This window comes from Manis javanica, chromosome 8 (assembly GCF_040802235.1).
Source record: "Manis javanica isolate MJ-LG chromosome 8, MJ_LKY, whole genome shotgun sequence".
In the NCBI taxonomy this organism is placed as follows: Eukaryota; Metazoa; Chordata; class Mammalia; order Pholidota; family Manidae; genus Manis; species Manis javanica.
Window position 1 is genome coordinate 62,207,841 of NC_133163.1, and position 27,619 is coordinate 62,235,459.

Genomic DNA, 27,619 nt, shown 5'->3' on the forward strand with positions numbered 1-27,619 from the left:
GTGCCTTACCCCAGACTGAATAAGGATCTTGGGGGGTGGTAGGGCCCTGGACACTGCGTTTAATATTTTACCCAGGAGTTTGAGAACCAGAATGTTATTCACTTTCCACTGACTTTTCTCATTTCTAATTTAAATTTACTGCCTCACAAACAACAATGCATTATGATAAGACAAAATGTAGATAAATCATCCCTGCCAGGGAATATGTGTAACATACCCAAACCTAAAAATGGTACCCTGGCTGGCAAACATTTGGATGGTAGACAGATTAAAAGGACATCTGTTCCCTAGGTTTCTGAGGAACTGTGCATCAGGCTCTATTAGTAGCTGGTGTTTAGTGCCAAAAATGGGATTCCTCTTCAAATAAGTTAGTTGTTACCCACAAAATGGCAAAGCGTGTCTAAGAAATGCAAGGTTCTCTATTCCTACTGGAAATTAACAGAGTAACATGAGTTGCAGAAACCCAGAAGCCTAGTCTTTGGTTCCTCTGGGGCACTTTTCATGTATCCTGCAAATAGGGTTCATTCATTCATTCATTCATTCAGTGTTTCTTGAGCACATCTTTTATGCAAGGCACCAGTGTTGTGGATGATGGATGCCCTAAAACTACTGGTCCAGTCTTTCTGCCACCATGTTTGTAAATTCAACTTCAGTTTTATAGGAGAAGTTTGTGGAAGTAGGTGGGTGGTGAGTAGAAAAGCAGATAGAATATTTTAAAACAAAGCATTCAGAACTGAAATAAACTAGCATTAAGATCGGTGGTAATAAAATGTACTCTGGTAGACTCTCCCCCTTTCTCTGTAAACATGAAATAAAGAACAGAGATATCTGGTGCACACCTGCCACCTCAGAGGCTGTGGTGAATTCTGCGGACAGTATTCTTGGGCAGGAATGAAGAGAGAACTCCAACCAGGTATGCCACTATGTCTTTCTTTCCCCAATTTTGACCATATTCTCCTGCTGGATTTCCTTCAGGAAAAACAAGGACTCATGAGACCATTCTTATTAGTCTAGTCTATCCAGCCCTCAAATTCTGACTCTGACAGCGGCACCAAGGGGTGTTGACCTCAAACATGAAGAATAGACCCCAAGTGCCCTATCTAAGTTCTTGTTAAGGGCAAGTTTAACTTGTTTTTAGAGAACAGTTTGCTCAGTCTACAAGAAATAAACAGTATCAGGCTCTGCTGTCTGCTTGTGATTTTCCCTAGAGAAGCTCCTCTGTCTGGGCTCAGAGGGAACTGTGTTTGTTCCTTCAGAAACATGAAATTGTGTTGGTGTCATTGAAAGGATGCTTTAGATTCCATTTACCACAACATTAAGTACTTTTCCTATTTATTGCTTTTAGCTGTATTTTTGGCTGTCACTGCAAATCATCAGTGTTGTCAAATAGACTGTCTATGCCTTGCAGTAAAAAACAGAAGGCACAGTTCAGACAACTCAAGTTTCCATGAGTTTCAGAAAACAGATTGAAGAGGTCCCGTTTCCCTTCTGTCTCAATTTCTGAATTCTTCTGACAAATTTGTTCTGGAATTAATAGCAAAATTCCGGAAGGGCATGTTACCCTAACTCTTGTTGGAAATAAGAGGGTTAAAGATTATGTAAGAAAAGCCAGTCTCTTCCAAATAATTCTGTCAGGTAGTATTTGTAACCCAGACTACCCTGGTGCTCTTAATTAAACCCACAGTTTGTTAGCCCTTCCAAATTCATAGGTCAATCTTCATTTAACATCAATTTCATGCTCTCTTCTGTAAAACGTGGTGGCCAGTACTTAACTCCCATCACCAAATGGGTGTCACAGGATCATTCTCCACACAGGGCAGCTTCAGCTCTTTTGTTCCCCTTATTTCATTAATTTTCTTTAGGGGATATATTTCACTTTCATACCATCTCAGTTTGCTCATCTCTTTATTGGCAACTCTAAGGCATTTAATTGGATTTTCATTTGTACATGGTCAGTATACTGGTTTTGTGAGAAGAGCAAAGGAAAAAATATTACATATCCAATAAAATTACAGAATTGTGTCCTCCACATTTGTTTTTCTCATCATATTAACAAAATGAGATTTTCTAAAAATTATATTTGAAAAGTAAAAGAAGCTGAAAACTAAATCAACTTATTAAACACATGATTAAAACTCTTCAATAAACTCCAGGGGCTCTTCACATACATAGTTGGGAAGACATAGATACATAGAGACTTGGTTTTAGGTGATCACTGCCAGTGTGGAGAATATAATTCTTCCTCAGTATTCATACCTGTCAAATCATACCTGTTTGCTTAGAGACAACTCAAATCCTCCTTTGCCGTGAAACTTTCCTCCATCATCCCAAGCAACGTTTGCACTTAGTTATACTGGCACCGATTTGTAAAGGGTTCACATATTTGGGGAGGCCTATAGGAGATCAACATCAAAGAATTTGTGAGGAATCATGTCAGAAAGAAAGACAGCTATGTAGAGACCCCCACTTTCATCAAAACTGCCTCAAGATATATAGTCACTTTCAGCCCCAGGAGTAAAGCCTCCACTATGGAGAACAGAAAATTGTGGTAATGGACTTGTTTACAAGGCATACATTTCTGAATCCAAGATAACTATGGTTTGGCTATGGATCTACATAGCTTACTTGGTTTCTTTTCCTCTCCTCTATCCTGTGTATTTGGAAATCTTTTTCTGGTCTATTTGGGAATCTTTCTTCCTTATCATGCCCTTCTCCCATTTCTTTTCTGAGGAAGAAGACAAAGAATGGGCTACCAGCACCTATTCTTACTCTCCTGACCCGTAGAGTTCAGGATTATTTTGCCATGTATTTTGTGCTCAGGGAGTTCTTGGAGAACTGACTGATAGATGGCATCTGGTCCTTCATATCCTCATGTATTTTTCTGTTGGGACCAGATACAACAGAGGCATGCACCATGGACTGTAAAAGCAATGGGGAGAAGTGTGAAAAGACTGATAACAGAAACAGACTTTCTAGCCTGGGGAATGGAAGATCAAATGGTTATTTAATAATACATTTTAAACAGTAAGGCAAGACCAAAAGAAAATGAGCTGAAATAGTGGAATAATAAGAAATAAAAGTTAGATGTAATTTTCATAGCTGGAATAGAAATAAATTACCCAAAAAGGTAGAACATTCTTCATTGTTGGTGTTTAACAGGGATTTTTATCTGCTAGAAGTAGTTTAAATAGAGCAATGTGTAAGACAAAATTTTGAGATTAAAATCTATGATTCTCTAATGACAGACTAATCAGAACTTTGACATCTAGTTCAACAATCATGACCACAACATTAATTCTAAAACTGAGATTAAGAATAAAAGTGTAATTACTTCCCTCCCAAACAGAGTTAGTATGTGTGTCAAGACTGTGACTTTGATACAGCTGGGAGTGTCAACTGAGTCTATCTTTATCAAGTTAAATACTAGTTTCTTCTACTATCTATTACCTAGTAACTCTTTTTTTAAAATTCTTCACACAAGATTGAATGCAAAGAAGACTCCTTTTGAAATACTGATGTGCAATTCTTTCGGACATCAACCAAATACCTATTTTTCATATACCAATTAAATGTATGGTAGCATGGTATTATCAAGCACATTTTGTGAAATGCAAGCAATAAATCAGTATAGAAGACAAATGATGGTTGCTATAACACTAGCAGACAAAAAGTTCCAAATGATGGCTTTAGACTAAGATGGGCCTATAGTTGGACTCAACATTTAAAAAATTATTATCATTACAATTTAGCAAATAATTTGTCTAAATAAAATCTCTGGCATTTACTTTTATTTCCTTCTGGTTACATAAGTAATAAGCTTTATCATTAAACTTGGAGAATAGAATAAAGTATAAAAATGAAATAAAAACATTTCCTATTCCTGTTGTCCAGGGGTAACTACTGTTAACATTTTGAAGTCAATTTTTTCCCAGTCTTTGAGACTGTGTTTTAAAGGCAGGGTTTCTTTTCTTTTCTTTTTATATCTCTTGCTTCTTTTTATTTTCTCCATGAGATAAACATCTATATCATTACATTTCCCTCCAAAGCATTATTTTTAATGTCTGCAAGATCGATCATCTATCACAGGAATTTACTAGAAGATATTTAACCTTTCATTACTACTGGAGATTTTAGCCAATCCTAATCAAGATTCAAGAGATAGAAGCCACTCATTAGACAGAAAGGCATTTAAAACAGGGAATTGGGAGGTTACAAAATGAGAGATGGGCTGAAAGAGAATGCTCTAGATTGGGTCTTCAGAATGATTCCTTCGACACCAGGACAGAGCTGATGCCTGTGGGGGTTCAAGAGGCCACTTCCAGGATTGCTGACTTCAAGAACACACTGTCAGAACTGTGATCCGAGAACCAGGACCATTGCCACCACTGTTACAACCTCTCCTGATACTCCCCAAATGAGTGGCAGATGCTGAAATGCTCATTCAGGAAAACACAGCAGTTCCACCACATTTGCTAATAGAAAAGAAAAAAGTTAACACCTGAATCAACAAAAAGATGTCCTCTGCTTTACTTTCACCCTCTACATATCATGTGAGTGTATGTACTTGGGGGAAATCTAATTTCCATATGAATCTTATGTGTAATGAATATTGGTCTGTATAAGCTTTAGCTTTCCAGTCTCTGCAGAGCAGAGGGGCCAACAAGAACAAGGTTGGAAGGATGCTGAGCCTTAACCCTTCATGCCTACCCCAACTAATGACAAAAAGACTGAGAGGAATGTCTTTGATGTGAATATTTATCTGCACCAATGTTCCCTTCTTCAGGGTAGATTCCTGGAAATGAAATTATTAAGCCAGAGAATAGAAACTTTTTAGACTCTTGATGTATATATTGCTAGATTGCTTTCCAAAAGAGATGCTGTATATCTAACTTAGCAGATGTGGAAGTGCCCATCTCACCATACCCTCACCAGTACCGACTAATGAACCTCTTTTAAAAATCTTCAAGATCACCATTAAGGGTGGAAATCTCATCATTAACAGTCTGGTTATCCTTGTGTTACTAAGAAAAACCAAGAATCTCTCTAGGATATCCAAGGGACTTATCAGATCATATATGTCCCTAAAGATTCATTACAAATGAATTCAGCAACAACATGGCTAATCATATTGTTTGCCTCCAGAAGAGGCACTTCACAGAGAACCTGTGCAGGCCTCTAAAGTGAAAGGACCTTCGAGTGGGATGGAATCAAAGGCTCTGTAGTAACGATAATTGTTGAGGTAAAACACAAGGGATGAGATAAAGGTATTTAAAGCTGTTTTTCCTACTAGAAACCAATAGCAGTGGCAAGATGTCAACTGGGGCTTCTTTATGCAACTACCTATAATTTCTATCAGCATGTCTAAGTCACACCTATTAAAACAACCTAAATTTAGAGAGTCTTGCTAGGCAAGTACAACTTCATGGCAAGTCCCTCCGGTTGTGTCAGTTCTATTCAGAATATAGCCCCTAAGCCCTCCTTATGTACAAATCATGTAGCTGTGCTCTTGGCACCTATATTATCACTTCTACTGCTTTCATGGTAAGAATAGAAGTAGAAATGATTTCTGAAAGAACCCTCACATTCAGCCCTGGGTAGGTTTCAATAGCTCAATGATATGCAGCACATAAAACTGACACTGATGTCCTGGAAAATGACCATAATCATCACTTCCCTGTAGGGTGGGTTCATTTCACGCAAGCCCCTCAGGAATGCTTGTTCACTTTCTCTCTCACACTCTCTCTCAACCTTTCCCTCAGTTTCTAGCCTCTATTCTCTTCTTGCTAATCACTGGCTAATCACTTCTATCAGAGGTCCACCTCTGGACCAATTAGTGGCTACTCCTTCCCAAAGAAAGATCTACCATTGCTTCTGAGCTAAGGGCTTGTGGGAAGTCTGTTTAGGTAGAACTGTGGTTCTCAAAAGTGTGGTCCTAGACCAGAAGCAGCAGCATATGGGCACTTTTTAGAAAAACAAATTCTCAGGCCCCACAACAGGTGTACTGAATCAAAATAGTTGAGGACCAGCTATCCATGTTTTAATAGGCCATCTAGAAGATTCTTATGCAGGTTAAGTTTGAGAACTACTGGGATAGAAGATACAGGTGTGGGTGGTGCTATGACAGATGTACACAGTGTGGTATGCTAGGGGAAAATAATTTGGCTTGGATTATATGATCAGGGGAGTGGACCTAAGCAAAATTATTTTATAAGAGAAGAACAACACAGAATTGTTGACAGTAACAGTTGACCCCTGAACAATGTGGGGGTTATGGATGCTGATACCCCATGTGGTAAAAAATCTACCTATAACTTTTGAATCCCCCAAAACTTAACTATTAATAGCCTATTGGTGATTTGATGGTAGTAAATGATAAAACAGACTAACTAGTATCTACATATATTTATGTATTCAGGACATACTTAGCATTTTCTTGTTTTTTAAAATATATTTCTAGGCTATGAGGTTCTTCTGTGAGTTTTTTCAAATTGCTGCAACTCTCAAAAAAGTTTTCCAATATATTTATTGAAAAAATTCCACATATAAGTGGACCCATACAGTTAAAACCCTTGTTGTTCAAGGGTCAACTGTAGATGACTCCACGTACTTCTAGTAAACACATTCTTCTCACCAAAAAAGAAAAAATGATTTAACATACAAGAGCCAATACCTGTAGCAGTCCAAAAAAAGAAACAGAGTTCAGGATAAAATTCCATTTTTAAAATTTGTAAAAGGAGATGGTACTGGGATTTCTCAAGGGAAGAGAACAGCTGTCGTTAACACTTTTGGAGCCCATGTTTCTTCTCAAAATAAGGGACATCAAGGTCAAAAAGAAATAACACAAGTCAAGTTTCTAGCATGATTCTTGGCTCAAAGTATCCCGTTTCTTTGCCTCCTATCTGATCCCACAAAACTCCTTTACAATAGCATCAGCCTACCTACACTCATTTTATATCTATCCAATTATCTATTTGACTTAAAACATCAACTTTATTTGTTCCCTGTTTTGGTTTAGATACAAAAAGCACACACATAAATTCATCCTTACTGGTACCATGTAAAGCAATAATGCATACACTGGCTTTTCCTAGCACCAAACTGGCTTGCTGAAGAAAAAATTCATACATCTATCTCATTTTCATCACTGTCCATTATAGGAAGAAATAAATTTTTTATTACTGTTTATTTTTATATCAGTGTTTGAGATAACTTTTTCAAAGGCTGAATTTTCTCAGAGAAGTTTGCCTGGATTAGCAATTCTAAAAAGTTGTTATGCATTTATTTTAATCTCTTGCCTGAGAGAATAATTTCTGCACAGATAAAAGCGTGAGTGAAAAGCAGCTATTGTGTATGCACAGTAGCATATTTTTAAACCCTGTCCTATTAAGAAAGAGAGGATAACAAAATGTGCCATAAGAACCAAGGTCCATACTTTACATTACTGGGAGTTATGCTATTAAATCAGTGCATGCTGGGTGGAAACCCTTCTCCTAGTGTGTGTACAATTTTATAGGTTCCTTGACTACAGGGCAAAATGCACAGGTACTGTGAGGCTTCTTAAGTCTATAATTCTTTAATAGCTTTTGCTTTTAATGTTTCCTTTCCCATTTGTTCAATAAATGGTTCATTTTATATTGAAAATCAAAGATAATTGAGCATGAAAGCACTGACTTGGTATTCTTTCTTAAAGGGTTAATGACCAGTAGACAGAGTTGAAATTAAAGTAGGTGAGATGGAGGAGGAGGAAGTGCTGAGCTGAACCTTAGAAACATTTTCCCTTTTGGGGGAGATTAATTGGCTGTATACCTGGTGACCTCTGAACCAAATCAATGCTAATATATGATGTTAGAAACCTGACCCTATCAAGGGAGGTGTAGTCTTTTTCTAGGCTCTATCTTAAGGGGTCATGAAGAACTGGGAGATGTTCAGTATTAAGCAACAACATGATTAAATGATAGAAAAAAAAAGGAAAGGCCCCCAGAGACTTTGTAATGAAGATAAAGATCCAATATTTCTATTTCTACTTAGGAGAGGAAATAACATGGCTTAGAGCTAACATATTTCCTTAACTTGACTGGCAAACTGGTTAAATTAAAACAATAGAGAAGTATAAATCTGATAGAAGAAAAGGGAAGTGTGATTAAGGAGGCAAAAATTATGGAGATGAGTTAGGAAAAAAAGAGAGCTAGACATTCCTACTGAAAGAAGAGCTGTCAAGGTTTTAAATGGGAGAAAATACCTTCATCTGTTAACCACACATACTTCCCCACCTGCCAAATGGAATTTGCAGAATCATGGCAAACACTTCTACAGATGCCCACAAATACAGCAGATCTGGAAAGTGACATCTTGTCCATACCGAACACCTAAAGAGGTTTCTGTTCTCAAAGATCTATAGATAATTCTTGGTGGAAAGTCTGGTTATAAGCAGTCCAGAGTGGCAGATGTCTGGAAGCTGAAGAGACTCCAAGAAGCACGCTGAGTGCCTTAGCAAAGGCAGTGGTGATGACATTCACCTTCAGGAGCCAGTTATCCACCAGGCCAGACAAATCCTCACAGACACACAGACATGCTCATTTCAGAAGGAAGGGTAAGAAATCCCTGGGGATGAAATGGGGGATTTGAGTGTTGTGATTAAGATATTTATCTGTAAATTCCTGAGAACTGAAATAAGATTGCTTTTGCTTTGCTCTCCTTAAAAAGTACTCTACACTTTAGAGAGCTCATGTAAAGAAAAAGGAAGTATGAACTAGACAATTCCAAAGAGGAATTCTGCCTATCACCATTCTTTAAATACAGACTGATGCTATTGTTCACCTATGCCCAGCTAAACCTGAGAATCCCATCTGTGTGTTCATTGTGATACATATTCTGCAACGCAATTTTCTGGAAATGAATTTACCAAGCAGGGTTTGGAAACTGGAACAGACAAGAGAAGTCTTGAGCACTGGGGCCATCTTTAGTTTCTATTCTTGTCTTTGACTCTTTTCTTTATAGCAATCCTTGTTTTAAAGATTCAACCCCTTATATTCTCCAATGGAAAAAAATGTGGTGTAATTCCCCCACTGCCTAACTTACAGAGATGCTGAGAGATTTAATGAGCCATCACTCATGAAAGCCTTTGAGCTCTTGATAAAAAGGTACTGGATAAATTCAATATTACTGTTACTATTATTTTCATTATTCACACCTTTCCTTTGGCAAAGGCCTGTATGTGACATGTTATTATTGTCTCTTTAGGTTAATAGCAGCTTTGTCCTTTTTTCCCTCCCTCTTAGCACCCAAGGCAGTAGTAATAAAATGCTTGTGTATTTCCAATATTTTTTTTTACAAACTGCTGTTAGGCTGTTTAAGGCTTATATTTCATTCACTAGATCACATACAACAGTATTAGTGTAACACAGAGCTAGCAAATACATTAATCCACTAATGAAAATAAATTGTACTATTCATTTTCTCCATCTCTGATCTCTAAGGTAATTTTTGAGAATGATATGCTAATTATAGATATGATTTATTTTTCTCTTTATGAGCACAGTTTTTCAAAGCATGTTTCTTTTGGAATTTGGTTCACATAATCTAGACTCTCTTAATTCTACATGAGATAATGTGCTCATCACTGAGCTCTCAGTTTCTTAAGATTAAAACTTTAGTAACCAGAATAAATGTTCTATTAAGCATGTAAAGTGCCCAAACACTTTCGTTAGAAGGAATTAAGCCAATTCTAGTTGACAGGGAGAAGTGTATACACATTGATGTCAGATATCAAGTATCAGTTTTGCAGCTACCAGAGGGCCAGATTCTCAAAGCTGGTCTATGAACCCCATTCAGCAGAATCTCTAAGAAGCTTGTTAAGACAGGCAGATACCTGGGCCCCATGCCAGAGACCTGCTGAATTCAAAATTGTTTTGGAGCTCCAGTTGTCAAATTTAACAAATATATAAATCCAAATACAAAAACTATACAAATAAAAATGCCCTAGTTGGGTCTAGGAGTCTATACTCCAGATATGTCTTAAGCACACATAAGTTTGAAAACTACTAGTCTAGGAAATGCAGATTAGAAATCACAATAAAATACCACTAACACCCTCCATAATGGCTAAAATTAAAATGGACTGTCAGCACTAAACGCTCAGTGCATACAGCAACTGGAATTCTCATTTGCTGATTGTGCGAATATAAAACGGTATAAGCACTTTGTAAAAAGGTCTGAGTGTTTCTCATGAAAACTAAATCCCTATCTACCCTTTCACTCAGCAATTCCACCCCTAAGTATCACCCAATAGAAATGAAAACATTGTGCTCCCACAATGACTTTTGCAAGAATACAAACTTTATTCAGAATAGCCAAAACTGAAAACAGCCTTGGTATTTGTCAATAGCAGAACAGACCGAAAAACTGTCATGTATTTATTCACTGACAATGTAATTTGGGAATAAAAGAGAATCAAGTATTGATATATACAACAAGAGGGATGAATCTCAAAAACATGCTAAGAGAAAGAAGCTTTACACAAAAGAATATACTGTGTGATTTCATTTATTTGAGGTTCTAGAACAAATAAAACTATTCTGTGGTGGGAAAGAATGAAAAATTGGTTTCTTCCTATGAAGAGCAGATAGAGGTTAACTGGGAACAGGTATGAGAGAACTTTCTGCAGTGGTTGTAAATGTTCTGTATCTTGCTAAGCATCTGAGTTACAAATATGTATGCAGCTGTCAAAATTCATTCGATAGTACACTTAAGAGTTGTGCATTCATTCTTTGTAAATTTTACCTTAAAAGAAAAAATGTAAACCAATAATCAATTCTAGTTTATGGTATAAATACATGCTGAAGTATTTAGAAGTATGCTGGTGTCTAAATTTATTTTGAAATGCATCCAAAAAAATTAAGATGAATAGAAGGTTTGACACACACACACATGATAAACATAGTAAAATGTTAACAGTAGGACCTAGATGGTGGGAATGTGAGTGTTTAACATAAAATTCTTTTACCTTTTCTCTGTTTGAAATTTTTCAAAATTAAATATTGGAGAAAAAAAATAACCAAACCTAGAGGAATCAGTTTTCTGACTGGGGACACCAGTTTTGAAGAGGCCTCTCCTATCTCCATCTTTAGGCATCCCTCACCAATACTGCTCAGGGGAAAGATGTCACGCTGATCCCCTCAGCACGGCAAGGAGATACACGGATCAGGGAGCCCAGCGTCACCCTCCAGGGGAAGAACTCGGTCCTCATCGTTGTGATCCTCCCTTCACACTCCTGCGAACACCAACTTTGATTCTCCTTTGCTTCATTGCCTTCAACTTCCTGCACTTCCTTTTTGCTGTCTAACAGGCAACTTTTTTTCACTTGCCTAAGTTAGGATGTAGAAAGGTTCAAATGCTTGAACCTTCACCTTTAGCATGGTGAGCAGCTTGTGCTTAACACATATACAAATGCTGCTTGCTTCAAAAGAGACAACCAACAGCTCACAGGCAGCTTAGGGTCCTCTGAGCCTTAACTCTGGGTTCTCAAGTAGCCTCAGAGCCTTGGAGGTAGCGCCATAGCTCTCTCAGATAATCACTCAGGGATTGCTTTGGGGAACCATCCTTTGTACTGACCACCTTGTGATGAACAAAGAATATGAAAGTTTGCTCTTTTTAAGTCCTGTTTGTGATTTGTCTTACCTGGTTTCTCTCTTTCAGGTCAGGCCTAATTAGCTGGCAACTGCTAGCAAAGTACTAGCAATTATCAGTCAGCTACCTTCTTACAGTTAATAAACACACTATGGTGATCCACCAAGAAAAATAAGGTTCCTGAATTCTTAAAAGAATCATTTCTTCCTGAATTGAGACCCAGCCAACTTTGTTTGCTTTCTTAAGGTTCTGACTAAAAGATTATTTTACTGCATGGTAGTAAAAAAAGTATGACTGTACAACAAGAGCTGTTGTAGTTGGTCAAGCGGATGCTTTACATCTTTGGAGGATGCATCTCTGGGTTAAGAGTTTAACCCAGAAAGGAGCGTAGTCTTATTTGAAAGCTTCCTCATTTTCTAATTACATTGGCAACATTTACACTTTATACCTAATTACAAAACTATTGCATGTTCAATGCATAACATTTCGAAAACACGGAAAAGTGCAAAGTAAAGGTAACAGAATTTATCTCTCATTCTATCACTCAAGATAAGCACTATTGTCCTTTTGATATATGATATTTTTTGTTCGTTTTATTTCAGTTACTGCTATACAACACCCACTTCAACACATAAGAATTATTAACTATTTGCTTTTACTATTTCCTATTCCAGGAAGTAGTCAAGGCAGCCACACAAGCTACATATATTTCTTTTTTACTGGATGCTGTTTTTTATTATAAAAATAATAACAAAGTGTAAAATATGCAAATAATTGAAAAATACACTTAGTAGGAAAAACATATCTCCCATAGTCCCACACTCTACAATATCATTAGCAGATGGACATATCTTCTCAGCTATCTTTCTGCTTATGAAACTATATATATGTGAGATTATGCTCTATACATTGTTCTATAATTAGCATATTAGTGGATATTTAGATTATGTTTAATTCCTGGCTATTAAAAATGATACTGTGATGGCTACCTTTCAAAGGAATTAAACTGAGTAGGATACGTGCTATAAAAATAACCTCAACATCTCAGCTGCTTAAGACAAAATAATTTATCACTTGTTCACATCACAGACTAATACAAGTTGGTGAGCAATGGTGGTGATGAGTTTTGCTCCATGGCTCTATCCATATGCAAGTCCAGGTGCATACCAGGAAGGTAGGAAGAGTACAGGTATTGGACAACACTAACAGCTTTCATGATATGTTTACTAAGCTTTCCTTGTAGGATACATTCATAAACATGGACTGCTGAGTCAAAGGTCATGAACACTTTAATGGTGGTAATGTCAAATTATTCTCTATGAAAATCTGAACCAATATACTTTCTACCAATAGTATGTTAAGAGTGTCTCTTACCCCACATTTTGTCAACATAAGGCATTTTCATTGTTTTAAGTACTTGAAAATTTGAGAGATGAAAAGTACTATCTTGGAGTTTTATTTTGCATTTACTTATTTATCACTGAGGATGTTTATCTTTTCAGATGTTTTAAGTCATTTATATTTCTTTTGCTAAATGCTTATTCCAATCCTCTGGCTTTTCTCTTTTGGATTGTTTCATCTGATTTGTTGATTTATAGTAGCTATTTATGAATTAGCTTACCTTTGTCATATATCTTGCAAATAGTTCCACAGCAGTTATTTTTTTGTTAACTTTATGGGACCATTATTGTACTGAATTTTAATACATAGATATGTCTAATATCTACACAACTTTATGGATCATTATCGTATTGAATTTTAATACTGTAGATATGTCTAATTTCCATTTATAGTTTCTGACTTCAGTTTTATACTTAGAAAGACCTTCCCAAATAACAAATTATAAAAATACTCACTAATATTTTCTTTTATAAATATGATATATATACATACTTATATTTCATTTATAGTTTAATAGCTTTATTTTCTACTCTTGAAACTTAGGCAATGTAATAAACTTGGAAAACAATAGAAAGGACAATAGAAAAAAGAAAAATCACTGACAATTTACCACCCAAAGATAACTACTATAAACATCTGATGTATGTCTCTTTGGCTATTTTTCCCCACAGTGAAAGACCACCCAGCTGAAAAGACAATATCCATACACCAATTACATTGTGAGATGCTCCAAAAAAGTCTTGGGGCATCTAGACTAAGTATATGCTATGGATAGACCCTTTAAGAATATTTAAGAGCTTGCTTGGCTTTTATAAAACCTAAAAAATATTTATCACATTAAAGAAATACACAGAAAAATAATAAGGTGACAATGTGTATGAAAAGGAAACTGTAAGTATGAAGTTTTATCAGTAATGTAAGACGTGGGAGAAAGTAAATTCAAAACAAGAACCATGCATCTGACTTCACTCTTTTTGAACCACATGTCCTCACTAAAAGGTTTTCTATTCTGATTCCAAAAACATACTCTAAAACTGAAGTTTTTCTATTCTGATTCCAAAAACATTTTTACAAATCTTTTATTGTAAAGTCATCTTTCATATCAATTTTAAAATGAAGCAATGAATACAAACCACATAGATAGTTGCCATGTGGATTTGCTGGGAGATTAAGACCTAAAGGTAGTCATACATTTTTTATAGATTTGTAATAAGCATATGCCTTCTGGAAGCATCCTTGCAAATTTTTTACAAATTTCTCCAGGTAATCTATTTAATGAAATATTGCCATAGGATACATTGCCCTTTACAACATTCCCAGGAATTCAGAAGCACTTTTAACAAAGTTATTTTAACCAAAGTAATAAACAGATTTTAGCATTGCATAAAATAACATTGAGGATGCAGATGACATGCAGCCAGACCTGCGTCTGTAAAACCCACTCCCCACTAGCCCCCCCAGGGCCATCATTGCCCCGAGTGGAAGTCCTAAGGTGACACTGATTATGTGCCTGCCTCTGAGAGCAGCCTTTCAGCTCACTAGGCGTCAGCTGCATTCCTGGAATATGAGAATTCACCAGGAATTCCTTCCCACCCTCCCTTGCCTCAGGCAAAGCTTCACCTCTTCTTTCTGGAAGCTAGTTCCACAGTGACTGAACTTTGAGATCACTTTATTTTCTGGGTTGTGAGAAGCTACACACAGTTAGACAACTGTTGCTGCCTGTCTAACCTACCCTCTTCCACACATGGCTGAAGTCACTGGAGTAAAGAGAAAGAAATCACAAACTCTTCTACCTCTGAGTTTTCCTGCCTCAACTAGAATCACCTTCCCTGACAACTGGGTCCTTTTTCCTTACTTAACACTTTATTATGTCTTCTGTCAAATCACTTTATTCAAAATATTATGTAAATTTATCTTTAGAGAAATGACTACCACTAAAAAAAAATTTTTTAATCTGACAGCCATTTTCACTGGTTGCCCTAGAAGAGCAGTAGAATTCCTTTTGAAGAGAAAATTGTTCTTTTGTTTGGGAAAGCAACCACTGGGCTTGTATTATGTGAGTGAGGGTAGATTCAGAAGAGTCTGGACAGGAGAGGGTGAGCCAGATCCTCTTGATTATAAAGTTACAGGAGTTTTGGAGTGGGTTCCTCCCACCGCTGCGGGGCTAGGGAGGGCCACACCATGAAATAATGACTGAAAATAAACCTTCCCTAGAGTCTAGAGAGCAGAGAGCAGGCCCCAGGAATGCATCGTCAGAGGGCTAAAAAGGACTCTGTGAGGAGGAGATTGCATATAACTTTAGCAATAGCTCTACTCAGTATTCAAGGTTAAGTGGTCCCTTGTTTTGTGATATTATTTCTGCAGGTTTTGCATTATAAAACAACAAAGTGTAATGAAACACTGCTACTCACAACAGTGTTGTCCAGAAGAAGAGAGTGATGAGTCCATATTTCAAAGAAAAGCAGACCAGAGGGGCCTGGGGCAGCCAGGGGCAGATGGAGAGAAGAACTCGAGAAGCCAGAAGCAAGAGTTAGGAGCAAGAAAAATGGGAAAGAACTAAGTCTCGACTCCAGAATCTACAGAGGAACTGGAGAACATATTGGACTTACCACAGTATACAGGAAGGTTATTAAAGAAAGGTTGCCCTCAGAAGGATAGAGTTAAGGTCTTTGGGTTGTACAGATAATCCTTACATGGAACAGTTTATTTCCTCACCACTTGAAAAACGGTAGGCTTGAGCATTTATTGGCAAATGACCTAGGCCTCACAGAAAGTGAAGAAAGGCTGTGCCCTTGCAGTCTGTCCCATTAAACTATGGCAGTGAAGAGAAAGCCTCACATATAATCACATACAAAAACGACGAGAAAAACCTCAACCAAAAATATTCATGCAACATTCATCATTTATGTAATGCCCAAAGACTGACTGAGTTGGTTCACTTTAATATTGCCATTTGTTCCTTTATGTCTTTGCAGGATATTTGTAGGCGTAGCCATGCTTCATGTCATTTCTTCATTAGTCTAGAACAGCCTTGCCGGCAGTACAGGGACCAGTTCCAGAAATTCCTCTGGCAAAATCTATAATGTACATTCACCTTCAAGCAGGAAGGAATGGTTTTTTTCAGCAGAAATATCAGAGGCCAGGGCTCCAATATAAACTTCCTCTTCAAGCTCTGCAGTACCTAAGATATCTTAGATTTGTGAGGACAGAAGTATAAAATACTGGGGGGCAGGATAAATTAGTAATGGCCCAGAAAAAAAATGAGATTGTATTTTTTTTCTCTAGAGCAAAATACGATTCATACCTGAAAGAGGAATGGGAAAAGAGAAGGAAAGTTATCTGAAAACTGATGAATTTTTTTTTAATCCTATCTCTATTCTGTGTGTGAAAGAAGACTGTTTTTGGAAAAGTCAACTGGAGACCAAGTCAAAGGCTGAGCAGAGCAGGTGTCAGGCTTAAGACTTCACACTGAGAGGGAACACTGGACCATGTTGTAAGCACTCTTTTTAAATCTCGGTTTTCTTTGGATAATGATATTTCAGCTTGTGTTATGGTCTCCTTAACTCACGGTCGCTTCATCTTTGATGTTTCACCCAAAGGTATAATCATATTGCATCAGGATATCATTTTGGTCCACTGAGACCTTAATATTGTTCTCTAGAAAAAGAACAATCTCATCACATGACATTATACATATGTGTATATATTTATATTATTTTAATTGAAAGGCCTCCTCCCACCTCTCTAATACTACCAAACTGCTATTTGCTACTCAGATTTTTCATCTGTCATTGGTCCTTTTCTTTCTAGATGAATTCAGTATAATTACGGGAGTAAACCTCATTCTGAAGGTAGGAAAGCTCTTCAAAGTTACCATCTCAATTGCCAAAATTGAAACCTGTTTAATTCTGTAACAAAACCACAACAATGATGCTTAATCTCAGAAAGTCTCTTTCAGAAGATATAATCATGGACAGTTACAAATATAAATTCAGTATTAGATTTCCTTAGCTTTAAATGAGGTTTCTCCAGTGATCCCAAATAAAGACATGTTAAATAGAGTTGTAGACCCAAGATTATAGAATAAATTGGTAGGTAAGCCTTAACCCTAAGAAATGAGATTTTCTTTCCACTTTCTTTCTGCTCTACTCAGCAAACAATTTAGTAATTCATAAAAGAACATGCTTGTGTCCTGGACACTTTGCTAGGCACAGCCTATGTGATTGTGAGTTTGAAGTGATGTAACAGGAATCTTTAGTTGAGTTTTTGCAGTGGGGTTGGATTACTTAATAACATCTCATAGAAACTATGAATGCCTGTGTTTCTGCCCAATGCAGAATGTGACTTCATGTAGGATTGAAATCAAGAGGTAACTCTTGGACTCATACTTCCAACCATGATGGGGTGACTAGATAAAGCCAAAACAATTCTAAAACTGGAAAAAATATGTGAGACAGGTGATTTCAAGCATTGCTTACAAGCAATGTAAGACTGACCATTGAGAAAGGGGAAATGCATGAGGTATGCTGCACAGTTGCCCGAGCTCTCTTCCTGGAGACAATTTCCTGACCATGATACGGAGATCTAGAGTCTGAGCAGAACACAGTGGTCCTGTATATCAGAGTTCAGGGTGGCTGAAGCAGTTAGAACATGTGGAGGAAGGAGAAGTGCAAAGAGAGGGCCCCAGAAACCTATTAGAGATCTCCTGAAAATCCACGTCTGAAAGCTGGATTGTCCATATGCAGGGTGAGGCAAGTTGAACCTTTAACTATCAGCTGCTTTGGAGTTGAAAGTGGAACCAAGATACACTACTAGTTGAGGATTGCTTGGGAAGAGCAGTGACAGGGGATTTAGAATTCTAGCTCTGCCAAAGAAAAGAGAGTAATGCTTCATTAAAACTCTTGACATCCAGCTGAGACACCACAAAGTCCACATCTTAGGAATAAGGGTCATGGTCTAGAGACAGACCTACATACCACAATCAGCCTAACCCACCACAACAAGCCTGAAGCCAAACCTCAAAAAGATTTGTAAGGGAGACACAGTTTGGAGAGTGAGCACCACCAAGTTAGAGGAACTTGGGAAGCACTTTGGGCTTTCCACAGATCTACACTAACAATGCAATACACCGAGGTCACACAAGTTAAAGTTATCAGCCAGTAAATAAACTGCTTAAACAAGCAGTCTTCCTCTTCACAGAAAGACTACAGAATCTAGACTCTCTACAATGTGTTATTTATAATGTCTAATATTTAATTAAAATTTCACTAGACATACAAATACCTAAAGGAAAATTATGTTAAAAGACTCAAAGAAAAATTTCATCCTCATTGACTGATCAAATAGGAAATCTCAGCCAAGAAATGTAGACTGTGAATACATCCAAATGAAAATTCTAGAACTGAAAAGCACAGTAACTGAAATAAAGAATTGATAGGCTTAACAGCAGGTCAGACTTAGTAGAACAGAGAGTCAGTGAACTGAGATACAAATCAACAGAAATGATCTAATCAAAAAATAGAAAAAAATAATGAAGAAAAATGAACAAAACAGTGAGACATCACTACATACCTATTAGAATGACCAAAATTGAGACACTGACAACACCTAATGCGGGCAAGAATGTGGAGCACCAGGAACTCTTGTTGATGGTAGAATGTAAAATGTTACAGTCACTTTGAAAGACAGTTTGGCAGTTTATTACAAAATGAAGAAATGAAATACATTCTTACAAGCAATGTAAGACTCACCATTGATACAGCAATCACATTCCTTGGTATTTACTCAAAGGGGGTGAAAACTTACATTCACACAAAACCTGAATATGGATGTTTATAGCAGTTTTATTCATAATTGCCAAAACTTGGAAGCAACCAAGATGTCCCTCAGTAGGTGACTGGATAAACTGTGATACAACCAGACAGTGGACTATTATTCAGTGCTAAAAAGAAATGTGCTACCAATCTATGAAAAGACACGGAGGAAACTTAAATGCATATTTCTAAGTGAAAGAAGCCATCTGAATATGTGACATACCGTATGATTCCAGCTATACAACATTCTGGCAAAGGCAAAACTACGGAGACAGTAAAAGGATTGGTGGTTGCCAGTGGTTAGGAGAGAAGGAGACGTAAATAGGTAGAGTACAGAGGATGGTTAGGGCAGTGAAATTACTCTGTATGATGCTATAATCATGGACATATGTCATTACAAATTTGTCCAAACCTACAGAAGGCACAACACCAAGAGTGAACAATAATGTAAACTATGGCTTTTGGGGGATAATGATGAATCAACATAGGTTCCTATCTATTTTCCTTCTGCTGATAAAATAGGGCTGTAATTTAAATTATTGATGGTTCCCGCGAATACTTAGTAAAAGAGTTTGATTCATCTAATGTGTGTAGTTTTTTTTTATTAAGGTATCATTGATATACAATCACATGAGCAACACTGTGGTTACTTAATGTGTGTACAGTTTTACATTTTTGAAAATTATTCTTTTAAGCTTAAAATAGTCATGAGATATTTTAACTTACAAGAAGTAATATAAGTACTAATACAGAAACAGATTTTCCTCTGATGTGTACTCAGTTATCCCCTTTAAATACCAAATTTTGCCTTAAATAGAAAAGCACAAAGTTCATCAAAGTTCATCTGAGAATCTAATAAAAGGGCCTATTGTAAGAGTTTAATATTTTTATTTCATTTTTAAAAGTACCCAGTATTTTTTATGTTTCCTTTATTCATCCTGGTACTTCCAGAATGATTTTTCTGTTCTGGCAAAAGGTAGATGGAAACCTAAAAAGTACTTCATGAAGGATATACACAAGTGTAAATTAAAAAAAAAATTACTCAAAGCAAATCCTAAGTTTTTTTATATTGAGAACTGATTATTTTATGATAAACATAGAGGTACTTTTCTGCTAACACAAATCAAAACAACATGTCATTGATTCAGATAGCTAGGAGGTTCTTTGAGATGGGAGAGTGTAAGATTTAGCAGGAATCCTAAATTACTGGATTAACATGGTCCTGTGGGGGTGTGGGTGAGGGAGCCTGCATTAGATCAATAGGATACTGAGGCATGAAAAACTGAGAACTGGAAATGTATGGAGTACAAACGTCATAAACAGAGAAATCAAAATGTATGCTTTATAAAACACTATTAATGTAGTACTTAAAAAGATAGTTGGAAGGCTATGGGAAGATCATTTGAGAACAAGGAACATTAAGCAAATGTTCAGAACTGGGGGGGTGGTGAGAAACCTCTTCAGATATTACCATAATTTTCTATAAATTTCTAGTGGCTCTAGTAGTTACAGAGTTATTTACATATTTTTATGCTCTGGAAATTAAATGATACCATTTTTTATTTTCCTGTTAATTTAAGAAAAGAACTAATCAAAGATCATTAGAAATTTTTTGAACTAGACACTGATACAAATTTTTAAAATTCTAATTACTAAAGATCAAAATCAAAATCCTCCATATTTTTAGTTGTCAGAGTAGAGAAGCACAATAAATAGCTTATACATTTTCATGGGTTTGTACATTAACTAAAAATACTTTAAAAACATCTAACTACCTATAGTTTTAAATATATTTACATGTCCAATCCAACCCTGGAAACCCACTAAAATACAAATTCAGATTGCAATCCAGTTACAATGCAAGCCAGGCACAAAAGCCTTCTAATGATCTTTGATTAGTTCTTTATTAAATTCATCAACGGAGCAAAGGAAATTTAATAATCTTCACGAGTTGTCATCTTTCTGATTAGAGTTTTGATTAGAACTTTCAGCTTTTATTTTTCTCCTTGCTAGCCTTTGCCAGAGCTTTGCTATTGCTTCTAGTTAGAGAGGAAGAACAAGGCAGATGGCACATGTTAAATACCCTACATTTGTTAATATTCCCTGGATTTGCATGTCAGGAGTTTCCTGAGGGAGAAAGTCAGGAGTTCTCTGTGTATCCCCCCCTCCCCACCACCTAGCCAGCCTCTTCACATGACAAAATGTGTCTTATAGAGAAAACTTTCTGCTTTCACCAGCTTCTTGTCCAACAAGGCATTTTCCCTGCTTTTGACAGTTTTCTCCCCGCAAGGGGTGAAACTGATTTTTCCATCCTGTTAAATTTACAAATAAAATCCTATTGGGGGTCAGTTAGTGATACTATACACATTTCATGTATGAAAGCAATGGGATTTTAAAAGTTGCCATCCATAGGTATTTGAGAAATGCCCATTAGATTGTTCAGAATAAAGGACTCTGAAAGGTCAGTCAGTCTGGGATAAAAGGAGTGCGATGAACAATAATGATGTTTACATTTTTGTTCCTCATACAGCATGTGGGAGAATAATGACATTCAGATTTCTATATAGCACATTTCTTCCTAGTATTCACAAATATCACCTCAATTATTTTTCTATCATTGCTGAAAAGTAGGAAATGTGTACCTATTATCATCTCCATTTCCTATTATATTTTACATGCTATTTCAGTACCTGCTACCTGAAAAGAAGGGCATCTGGATACTGTGTTTATAATCACACGCCATCACCATTAAACCTCAGCACTGGAGAAAGATAATAGCAAGAAGGTAAAACGAAGTAATAAAAATGCAAACATACGAAATTCTTAACCTTCAAAAAGGTTGTATTCCACAAGTTCATTTATTAGGTCATTGCGTGGAACTCAAAAATCTGTATTTCCATAGAAACTATTTTAATTGTAGTTAGATTCCTAGGCTAGCTTATCATAGTCTACATATATTTATATAGTTGAAAATACAAGTACTATAAATATCACAGTAGCAGAAAACTATTCAGTTGGAATATGGTATTTTAACTACATCAAAGTTAAATAAACTTTTACAGAATAATATCCAAATGTGTCTTCATAGCCCCAGCTCAGTACTTCAAACACTGGCTAACACTTCATGATGCTATGGCACCAAAGCAAGATCTCCAAAACTCACACTCACAACCAAAGGACCTGCAGAAGGAACTGATTGACAACCATCAAATTGGCTATCTTCCCCTTTCTTTACTTCCCAAAGCCACAACAGACATTGGGCAGCTGGGGGAGGGCAAATTGGTATCAAAAATTCTTCAATCCAGGATCCCAGGGAAAGTGCCCCTTCCTTCTCACTGCACACATTGTACAGGTTTTTTATTCCAATAGGCTTTTTGCCAGCTATTAAACTTGAGATTATAATCAGAATATACTGAATGTACACAACACACGATGTTCTGCTGTATTGAACAGAATACTAAAAATATTAATTTTGAGGCCTAACAACTTATAATATAAATGCAAAATGTGTGAAAAAATATAGTGCATAATATATTAGGATTAGGTGTGTTTAAAAGGGTGTCAAAACTAGTGTCTAGTTTCATCAACTACAATGAACAAATGAAAATTTAACTAAAAGGAATTGGTTGAATCAATTGTTAGACTAATTGGAGTTCTTGTTCAGAATACTGACCTGAGGCTATTCTTTGCTTAGTGCTACTGAGAAATTGGTTTGAACTCAAACTATCAGTCACTCAATATGTATTCAGCACTTTCTAAGTGCAAACAAAAAAATATATACACGTTTCCAAAGTGAAATAGGCATAAAAATCACTCCACCCAGCACCTGAAATTCTCCAGCCTTTTTGAAGACACAAACATAAACCTGAACATCTCAAAAGATACTTCCTATTCCCCAGCATACACATCACTTCCAAGCTTAGTTCAACATTCTAGTCATTATAAACCTAGATTTTTGCCTATAATAGGAATTAATACATTATATTATACTATAAATATTTGTTATAAATCTAATTCATCCACTGCCTATGAGATCTTAAAGAGCAATGACTCTGTTTCTTTTTTCTTTTTTTTTTTTTTTTATATCTTCAGTGCCTTGCATAGTGCCTAGACCATAGCAGGAGGTCAGTAAGTGGAGAAGTGGCTAGGCTTTTCCCAACTCTTTTGTGTTTCCTTCCATGGATACAAAGCTCCACCAGCTATAATGTTCCTAAATGTTTTTCCTCTCCCATCTGGCTCTTGTATTTTATTTATTTTGTACGGAAACTGGAAGGGCAAAGAGGTGCTTGCTCCCACTAACCCAACCAGATCTACAGGTGGAAAGATGGACAGAACAAATAAACAAATTAACCTGCCCCACATTCCTACTTCACTTTAAATTGTCATTGAATATGTAACCACCTACTAGAGAAACAGAGCAAACACTTCCAAACTTCAAAAAACTATTCTGGTCAAAGCAGTTGCCAGAAATAGACAAAAGAGTTTGGGAGATTCTGATTGTATCTGAATCCATTTGCTCCTCTCTCTCACAAAGGAATCTGTATACTTACACATACACGCACACGCACACACACAGACACAACAATACTCATTAGAGACCTAGAACACCATTAATAATGGTAATACATATTCATAAATGTTTTAAAAGTATCATTTATGCAATCGACATAAATAGATCTTTTGAGTACTATTCTAATTTTATATTACGATTATATATTTAGGACACATTATTTATAGATTTAAAAGTTCAAAAAAATATTTTAAAATGTACTATGTTTGCTTAACAGCTGAGTCTTTAAATGTTGCTTCCCAGAGTCCACATGTAAAATTGGAAAATCTCTGACTAAATTAAATGACAGGTTCAACCCCTTCTACTACTAATCCAATTGTATGATTTGGGAGAGAGTTTTTTCTCTGTGCCTCTGTTTCTTAATGTGTAAAATGAGGCATCAACTAAATAGTCTCTTAGTTCCATATTTCAGCGCTGAAGTTTTACAATTCTGATTATGGCAATTGTGTTTTTTTACTGCTGTTCTAAGCTATTCTTAAAACCCTCTATTTTTCTCTCTTTAAAAAAAAAATCTCTGTGTTTTTGCTAACATTATTTCACTGCAGTGGACAGTGTTCTAGTTATGCTATCTATAAAGTTTTGAAAGGATTCTAACTCCAGCATATGAATAATAACAAATAATTTCTGTAGCCATATAAAAAGTAGAAAAAAATTTATATAATGAAATATCAGAATCAATATCTTCATCAAACTACCAATAATAGGTTTTAATGGCAGGACTGTAAAAGCATGATGGTCTTTTTAAGAGGAGGCATTCTTTTGTATAGGTAAAGATAATAGAAATGGACCCAACAGGTGGTTAATTCCACTTTCTAGAACATAAGACAATGTACATGAAACTGACCTGACAGAAAAGTGGTCTATTCAGCCAAAGTTGAACAGAGAAAATGTCATGGCAGAAAATAAGCCATTTAGCAGTTAACCATTCTGAGCATCAGAGGCAATAATATTATTAGCAGGAGCTTCACCTTCAAGTTACCAGCATCAGAGGAACTTCAAAATCACACAATTCACATGCCTGGGAACATGTGACCATCAGCAGGGGAGGTAGGGAGTGTATTTTTGTGAGAAAGCATGGAAATTTTTAAGATGCATTATGAAATGGCTTGGCAGAAGGTTGGCGTGTAAATACTGAGGTTAGAGTATTCTTTGTTGTAGCTCTACAGAACGTTAAGCACTGTATTTTAAAAATCTTAACATTTTAGAGTGCTTAAAATGAGTACTCTCCCCATTTAATTAGAGCCTTTTTCCTCTCTGATGGGCAGACGATGAGGTTCCCTAAGTGCTTTCCCTAAGTCTCTGAATCAAAGATGTTTGACTGGTTCTTTCCCTCGCCAGTTTATTTTATTGTGTTGGATGGTGACCTGGATTTTCATGAACCCTGAAAGAAAGGGATTTGTTTACACTCCCCTGGAATTCGGGAAGGGACTTAGGCCTCTGAGGAAGAAGACAGCTTTGGCTAACATTGAGAAGCTAGGATTGGGTAATGAAGTTGCCTAATGAGACCCCATACCACCCAGGACTGAACACAACTGGTGAAGTGAACCAACTCTGAGCATTTGATGTAGGAGTTAAAACTGGTTCAATCTTCTTTGTGTAAGAAATTGTATTCTTCTCCCTGTGGTTTTCTGGAGGCCAGTAATTAATTATGGCATCTACAGAAGTTATGCATCAACATCTTTTCAGAAGAGAGCAAAGAAGGCAAGAGAACTAGCAAAACAGATGGAGTGGGCCAGCTACCTTCTTCCACTCTCTGTAATTTATTTAAAAATGCTTAAGATTTCAATATAAAATATATTGGTGAAATATTAATAGGATTAACATCCTGCAAAAAGAGGAAAAAGTACTGAAATAACTTCGCAATCAGCATTGCTGGGTTTCAAATGGTCTCTATTTCACTAAGGCACTAATGCAGGAGGGTAACCCTCTCCGCCACACAGTGAATTAGCTGTGAAAGTCATTCCATTCCACAGAAAGATACGGTATATTCCCTGTCATGCACCTTTGAATCCATGGCCAAAGGATTTGAATTGTCTGTTCTTGCCTGATTTGTCAGTCACTACAAAGTTCAGATGGAGTTTTCCCCAATGACAACTCTATCAGGAGAATTGCGATTTTAACCTGCCAGTGAAGGTGACAATGTTTACATTTTCGTCTGTGCTGACTCTTCAGCTCTTCGGTAGAAGAGCAGAAATTTAGAAATAACACCACCAGAAAACTGGCAATCCCCCTCACAGCTGCCTCACAACATTCACTATTAGACAAAAATGAGTTTATCATAGTTTCTCTTTCTGCCTGACACATGAATATGACTATTAAACCAAAGATAAAAGTACCTTTCATAGTAACCATGGAGATTTTTGGGGTGACTGCAATGATGCAGGAAATATCTCCTATATGTATTAAGTACAAAAAACTGGATGCAGAACAACATATACAATGTGAGTGTATAGACATGAAAATTAGGGAAATGTGTGTATTTCCACCTGGAAGGATACACACCAAACCCTTGGGCTTGGAAAGGGCACTTATGCTTTGTTGGGAATATTTGAATTTTTAACAAATTAAAGGGATTAATGTGCTACCTGCACTGGAACAAAAGCAATTTTGAACATATAGCACTGAAAATTCAGACACAGCCAAGACTTAGAACTCATACATATTTCGCTCTGCTTTGGCAGGATTATGTTTAGTCATTACATTCTCTGTAGCATATTTTATTGAAAAGGCATCAAGGACTTAGGCTGTCTGAAGCAAAGGAAGTTTGTGAGTATGCTGCTGCTTTACAGTGCCTAGAATACTCTAGTATAACACCTAATATTAAATCATGAATGCAAGAAACGTTAGAAAGATGAATGGACAAATGGATAAATGAAGAGATGGATGGAACAAGCAATATTACTAAGATCTGAACTTACCATTCATCTTGGCTGACTGGTAACAGACACATATAAACACTTGGGGATGGTAGTTGTTTTGAACAATTTTGATTTTGCAAAAGGTTTAGAATTGCTAGTTTTTACAGTGCCTATGACTGCATCTGAAAAAAATTTCTCATCCTGTTCACTGATAACTCTTTTTTTGATATGCTTCACAAGTCACAAAAACACCAAGCATATTTCCAAGAGTTTCAAAAGCAGAATTCTACCCCTGCAAAAATTCTATTTGCCTCACTGAATGTGGAACTTCCTCCCGGGGGTTCTTCTATTGCCCCAAATCACTAGGTTCATTATCTTCCTGCAGCAGATATTCAAAGACTCCATAAATTCCTACAAAAACCAAAAGGGGAAAATAAATAAATCAGGGAACACTTGTCTGTTTCAGTAACCTCCTCAGCTGAAACTATGAGTTAAAGAAAAGGCAATTAGCAAAAGACCTAAAACATTTCAATTTTTCTTTAAGTAACTGTGGTAACTTTCTTTCTTTTTGACCCATCCTTAAATTTGAATTCTTTCTTTATGAGATTTGACGCAGGAGATTTTTCCAAAACTTTTGTTGTGGTAAGAACACTTACCATAATACTTACCTTCTTAACCATACTTTTAAGTGTATAATATAATATTGTAAACTATCAGCATAAAGTTGTACAGAGCTCTAGAATTTATTCATTGTGCATGACTAAAACTTTACAACTACTGATAAGCAGTTCCCCAATTTCCAAGCCCCAACCAGTTCCTGGAAACCACCATCCTAACTCTCTGCTTCTACCAATTTGACTGTTTTAGATGTGTCATGTAAGCAGAATCACGTACTATTTGTCTTTCTGTCACTGGCTTATTTCACCAGCATAATGTTCTTAAGGTTCAGCCAAGTTATTTCATATTCCAGGATTTCCTTCCTTAAAAAAACAACAACTTACAATCTATTCTCATTATGTTGGGGTAAATAAATGAGGGCAATAGTCAAACTGTAAATGATTACACACACACACACACACACACACACACACACACACACACACACACACACACACACACACACACAGCCGTGAGTCACCAGAGAGGTCACGGAGATAGAAAGGCCATGGGACTTGGAACAAACATGTAGCCAGGTTCTAACACTGAGGAGAGCTGTACATGGCGTGGTGGGGGCACGTACATAAAAAAAGATACCATCCTTTGAATTAACTTCTCCAAGCATCACATGTTCCTTTTCATTGTTTCCTCTAATGTCCTCTCATCATTGTCTTAATATAGCCTTATGAACTGCT